The sequence below is a fragment of the Miniopterus natalensis genome, chromosome 14 (genome assembly GCF_054644295.1).
Source record: "Miniopterus natalensis isolate mMinNat1 chromosome 14, mMinNat1.hap1, whole genome shotgun sequence".
In the NCBI taxonomy this organism is placed as follows: Eukaryota; Metazoa; Chordata; class Mammalia; order Chiroptera; family Miniopteridae; genus Miniopterus; species Miniopterus natalensis.
In genome coordinates this window covers 5,453,813-5,460,486 of record NC_142094.1, presented here as the reverse complement: position 1 = coordinate 5,460,486, position 6,674 = coordinate 5,453,813, and positions in this window count along the sequence as shown.

Sequence of the window (6,674 nt, the reverse complement as noted above, 5' to 3'; positions counted from 1 at the left end):
TGCTGTTGCTGGCCCCAGTTCTAACTTAGTCCCTCCTCTCTGAGCCCTTTGACAGGGTCATTAAGGAATTTTGATAGACCACCTTTTATATTCCCTTTGCTTCTAAAATTCAGTTATTTTTCAGATCACAACCATAGTCACTGTCTAAACATTCAAAATTCAACTTCCCCAAGGTTTTGCAGGATACATACCATTACAACTTTGACCTCAAACTACTGAAATTTTCAAGAGTGTAATAAAAAGCCTTCTTTGAGCTCACTGTGTCACACTTGATAAGTGCAATGACTGTCCTCAGCAACACCCTTTCCCTCCCACTGCCCTTACTGCTCCCCCTCAGACACCTTCTGGGCTGCGGGAGGAGGTGGGGACACCAGGATTGAAGGAGAGCCTGGCATGCTCAGGAGCTGAGGTGGCAGAACCAGGCATGGTGGGCAAGAGAAAACAAAACGGAAAAATAAAATAGAGCATCTCTGTTCTAGGATAATGTTTTGTTTATTATGTTTTTCCTCCAAGGAGTACAAATGCCTTGCCCAGAAGAGCATACTGCTATTCCTTATAAATCTCCAGAAACAGTCTCTGTAGGACTCAGAAAGCAAGGTTTCGATCTGTCTCTATGGAAACCTCACTTGACGGGGGCACCTCACACTACAGCAATCAACAAACACGAGCGCGGATCAGGAGAGAAGGGGGGAGTGAAAAGCACGCAGAACCAGGGAAGGAGTGAGAGATAGAACTCGCGGTGCCCAGGCCCTGGAAGGGCGTGGGGCCTGATTTATGGTGTGTATGGAGCCCCGCTTATGGAATGAATATTTTCTCTTCCTCTCCTCATACAAGCACATTCCTGGTGTCTCCTAAAGCACTCACACTTACCTGATAAAATCCTGGCCCCACCCTCTGTCCCTCCACATAGCGGCGGCCCACCCACGGCCCGCTCCCTCCGAGCCCACCCACCACAGCACACCAAGCAAGGGGGCGGCTGGGCGGTGCTCCTAGCAGAGCAGGCTCGCCCGGCCCGCTCGCGGGGGCCCTGCGCTCTGTGCGGACTCCCTGCATCTCACCCCCACGGCTACTGCCTCCGCCTGCCTGCGACAGCCACCTCTGCCCAGACTCCTTGTTGCCCCCCTAAGGTGCCCATGGTAGGAACGGCCCTCACCATGCCCCTCTGTGAGGGCCACTCTGCTCCGGGAGCCCAGGCCCCAGCACTGTCCCAGGCGGGCGCGCACCTGCTTCAGCAGCAGCTCCCCGCTGCCCCTGAATGTGCTTGCGCCCAGGGTCCCAGGCAGGGCACCGACTCCCGTCCCAGCTGCACCGCTCGCCCTTTTCACGGCTCTGTGGCTACTTCAGCTCCTGCTCCAGTGTTCAGCGGATTTGCCACCTCCTGCATCAAAGACGAGCTGCATGTCTTTACTCTCTAGTGAGGACCTGCGAGCACGGTGAAGAGGCACCAGAGCTCACCTACAATGCTTAGAACAATTTCTCAAAGAGACGTGAAGATGATGAACACCAAGGGCAAAGGCTCGGTTGGCAGGCTGCACAGAGCTGGAGCAAGTTTGAACACTGGACTTGACCACGCTGGCTGGTGGGGACTGGCAAAAAGAGATTTTGATGCAAAAATCAAATGCCAGACTCCCTCTTTGTTGTGAAGTTCTCCATACATCAAAATAAACTAATTTCAGGGCTTAAAAACAGTGGTTCTCAAACCTGAGTGTGCATCAGGATTACCTGGAGGGCTTATTAAAATACAGATTATTGCACCCCAGCCCAGGGTTTGACTCAGTGGATCTGGGGTGGGGGCTAAAAATGTTCATTTGTAACAAATTTCCACACGATGTTGGTGCTGTTGGTCCAGGGACCCCACTTTGAGTAACACAAATGAGGAGGCTTGGCTTTGGAGAAAGAGCCCTTGCTCTTTGGACAGAGGAGAGTCTGTGGGATAGGTGGAGAAAACGGTGCAGAGCCCTCAGGAAAGAGCAGGGTTCCCCCGACTCCTCTGGGCGAGGGGGATACGCACCCTCCACCGCTGCTGCTGCCGGTGAACAGGAATGGTGGGAGCGTGGCATGCACCCCCCGTTCTCGATCATGCCTAAGACCATCCTAGAGATCCTGGAAAGCTAGGCTTCGGCGTCAGGTCCTTGGCCGTCTTCTGTGCTCAAAACAGCAATCACGGCCCAGCAGCCTCTCAGGGGGCCTGTGCTGGGCCTTCACACCCCAGGCTCAGTGAAAGGCATAGCTTACATTGGCTCCGTTTACCCCGAAGTTGAGGCTCAGACACTTTTGCGTGGATCACTGTGTGCTGTTTTATAACACAGAGCATTTCCTTTGAGGTTGGGACTCCTTCAGGCTGCCCCTTTCCTCTGAGACGGGCAGGGATGCTTTGAGGATAATCATGCTCATTAAAATGCAGACATAGGCTCTGCCACCCATAAGCTCTGTTTCATGTAACAAAAACCGGAGCTTCCCCACATCCAACCATGGCCCGCCCCTGAGTTCCCTGTGCTTTAAAGACAGAGCCCAGCGGCAGGGGTATGTATGTGTCTGTGATGTAGTCGCCATGACAATGGACTTTCATGCTCAGGATGATATTAGTTACCGTGAAAACAAGGCTGGTGATTTTCCAAGAAGAGAAAGCAAGCTTGTCTGTTTGAATTGTGTTGTTAAGGGTCTAATGGTGAGATGTGTAAAGTCTGAGATGCAGGAGCATGGTGGAAGTCTGGGTTCAATAAACTAGAAATCAACTGATAAAACGGACACACCAACCTCTATTACTCACTCTCAACGTATTAGAAGCGCATATCACTCGCATGTGTGTTTCTTTAATCATTTGAAAGATGACATGAAGTCAGTCCAGTTTAGTTTGGTGCCTTTTTGCTGAGCACCTGTGAGGCCCTGTGCTGGGTGCCAGTGGTGCAGAGGAAAGCAGCTGACGCCTGCTCACTGAGTCCTTAGGCAGGTAGCACTGCACCTCCAGCCCCCTGACGCGCGGTGAGCGCAGCGCTACCGTTAGGAGCATGATCTGTGGAATCAGAAGCCACGGTGTGAACCCAGAACCTACAGCTCAGTGGTTGTGTGGCTGAATGATTTGATGGATGTCACTGAATCTCATTCCCCGCCTTAGAATAGGGATAATAATTCCTCCCTAACAGGCTGTTAAAGAGCTAATGAGAAAATGCTTGTGCAGCTCTAAACAGCAGGCCTGACACAAAGCAGGGGAGCGAGAGCCCCTCCCTCCCTGGCTCCTGTCCTCTAGGCTGCCTGCCTGAGACTCACGTCTAAAACGGGAAGCCAGCAGCTGCAAGCATTAGTCCCATCCACCTGTATTCTGAAAACTTAATTGGGTGGGCTATTGAAGGGTGTAGGGGTTTCAGAGAAGCCACTCTGGATGTTGTTACCATTCTGATCTGTAACTGGGTTATTGCTTTAAAACTCATGTCCGACTTCCTTGTTCAGCTGGGTCCCCTCTTCTCTCTCCCTCCATCCTATGTCTGAGATCCCATCTGTTTTCTACTTGGCCACCCTTGTCCCGGGAGGTACTGGCATGCCTGCTCTTTTCTTTCCCCTTCCTCATATTTTTAAATGAATCCTGCTTCTGGGGCCCCAGCAATGAGTTCTGACTCACTGACTCAGGTGTGACTTCTCATATGCCTCTTAATCCAATTGGATATATCCGCAGACGCTGGGAGACTCTCGGAACCACTCGTTCTATCTAGGAGAAAACTGGACTGGAGAATGCTCTCGTGGTGATGGATCAAAGGAAGCTCAGGCAATGGGTCGTACGGGTGAGCTCGCTGTGGATGGGAACCTCTGTGCTGGAATTAGGTGACTTCCTTTCAGCCTAGGCACCAACCCCCACTCCGGAGAGCCTGACATCTTCACTGGGAACTTGCCTTCCCAAGCATGGCTGGTCCATCCCACCAAGGTTTTCCTAAAGTTGAAAATAGGAACTGTTCTGTAGACTCTATATTTTGAGTTTTGATGACAGACTTTGATTACGCCAGGTGCCCAGGTTCCTCCAAGATGTGCACCATCCCTAGAATGTGGCCTTAACACAAGAGATTTGGTTTGGTTGAGATCAGCTGCTTGAAGAAGTAGGAGGGACCAGCCTACCTGGCATGCGGGTTGGATGTAAAGCTCTCCCACACAGACCATGTGTGTGTGGTTCTGGAAAAGTTCTGAAAATGGGATTTTTTTTTTCCAAAAAATTATAGAGAGAGACTTACCAGCTACATTACAACTCAAATGTCAAGGGGTGAGTGTAAAAGCAGGAAATGCATCAACAAACCTTTGCAAAAGTCCGGACAAGAGAGATGGGTAGCCCGGCCGGGCGTGGCTCAGCGGTTGAGTGTCAACCTAGGATCCAGGCCATCAGGGTTCGATTCCCGGGTTGTGGGCTTGATCAATGACTCTCTCATCATTGATGTTTCTATCTCCCTCTCCTTTCCTCTCTCTGAAATCAATAAATATATATTTAAAATATATATATATAGTTAAAGCAGAGGTGTGCCACCGGCAGCTGGAGACAGCATTCAGAGCTGGAATTCAGAAGAGGGTCAGAATTGAAAACACAATTGTTTGATGTCAGACCATTGACGGTGCTCAAAGCCACAGGATTATATGAGATGAATATACATGGGCGCTGACAGGATGGCAAAGGTGTCTAGAAGAAAACAGTGTCTCTGCTCACAGCAAACAATTTCCCAGTTCTCTGTAGACACCAACTAGGTGTCACAATTTAATTCATTCCTGACAATGACGACCTGGAGTTAGTGCAGATCCCATAAGTTAAGGGTTTGGTTCAACAAGACTGGTCCCAATTCAGGTGATAGTCTCAAGTATAGAGTGGCCAGGGCACCCGCACTTGTGTACAACTCGGCTACAAATCAAGGGTTCCCACATCCCCCTCCTCGAGCTCTGTAATTTATATAACGGCTCATGGAACTCAGAGCAACACTTTACTTATGTTTATTGTAAACATTTACTGGTTTATTATGAAGGATATGATAAAGATACAAACGAACAGCTAGCAGAAGAGGTAGAGAGGGCGAGGTCTGAGAAGGTCCTGACCACAGGACCCATGGAGCTGGGATGTGCCACCCTCCAGCACACGTATGTAGTTGCCAATCAAGAATCTCTCCAAACCCCAGTGTGTAGGGATTTTTATGGTGGCCTTATCACGTAGGAATGATGAATTATTAACTTAGTCTCCAGTCATTTTCCCTTTGCCAGAAGGTGGGAGGTGAGGTGGAAAATTCCAAACTTCTAATCATGGCTTCATCTTTCTGATGACCAGCCCCAACCCCGCATCTATCCAGAGCACACTAAGAGTCACCTCATTAGAAAAAAGGATGCTCCCATCACCCAGGAAATTCCAAGGGATTTAGGAGCTTTGTGTAAGAGGCTCCTATCAGCCCTACCACTTAGGCAGTTACATGGTTTTAGGAGCTCTGTATCCCCTAGGCAGAGACCAAATATATATTTTCTATTATGTCACTGAGCCCAGGGCACTCCAACATTTGGAGGCCTAAAAGGTGAAGCCCTGATATTCTGAAATTGGTACAAGAGGCTGAGGTTCAAGGACAGAGTCGGTATTGGAGCTCCAGGAGTCATAGTGCAGACACCCCTCTGGATAATCAGAAAGAGAAAAGTTCTACTGATGACATAGAAGTCCATACAATCTAGCAATAGTGGTTGTGTAGAGATACCCAAGGACACAGTCATGCGCAGTTATTAACAGGGCAACGAGAACACAAATCATAAAGGTTTAAACCAAGGATTCTTAAGCTCCTTGGTCCCAGGACCCGGTTGCACTCTTAAAACTTGCAGTTTCAGTTAAGGGGGTCATATCTATTTGTGTTTAACATATTAGAAATTAAACCTGAAAAGATTAAGAATTAGAACAATTGGTGTCATCGCTCATCACGTGACCTCTGAACAGTCCCACTGTGCACCTGAGAAAGAACAAAGGCAAAAGGGAAATAGCATCTTAATGATTCTGTGAAAGCCTCCAGGGCCCCTGAACTCCATGTCACAGCCACTCATCTAAACATGGCAGCAGTGACATGTGAATGACATGTGAGTATTAAAATTAGACCATAAATAAGGGGCTGATGGACTGTGGAGCATGGAAGGGGGACTGAGGTGTGTCCTGTGACATCCAGAGCAGGTCTAGGGCCTGGCTGTAGAATGGTGACTTTCAGTGACATGGGAAAGAGGTTTTCACATGCAGTGTGACTGACTGGAGGGTGGATGCCTTGGCTAAATGGGTAGCAACCACCACTTGTCTAAAAGGAACAGACTAGAACATAAAATACCTGAATTGTTTTATATATGTATGTACATAGATATATAAATACTGAGTCAAATTGTAAAATAGAGCACCTGGTATGGATCACGTTTGAGAATCCTGCAGCCAGGGAGCACTGGAAGAGGCAGCCTCCTCGCTGGTGTCCTCGCCTCTATTTGAATCCTCCATGCCAGAAGAACTTTTCTTGGTGTCACTCTATACATGGCAATCCTTTACTTAAGGTCTTTCAGTGGGTTCTCCCCTATTATACAGGACAAAGTCCAAACACCCAGGCATGGCACAGAAGGCCCCAGATTGGGTGACTTCCACCACCTCTCAAGTGTTAATTCTTGACATTCTCCCACAAATACCCTACTCTCAAGTTAGAGTACCT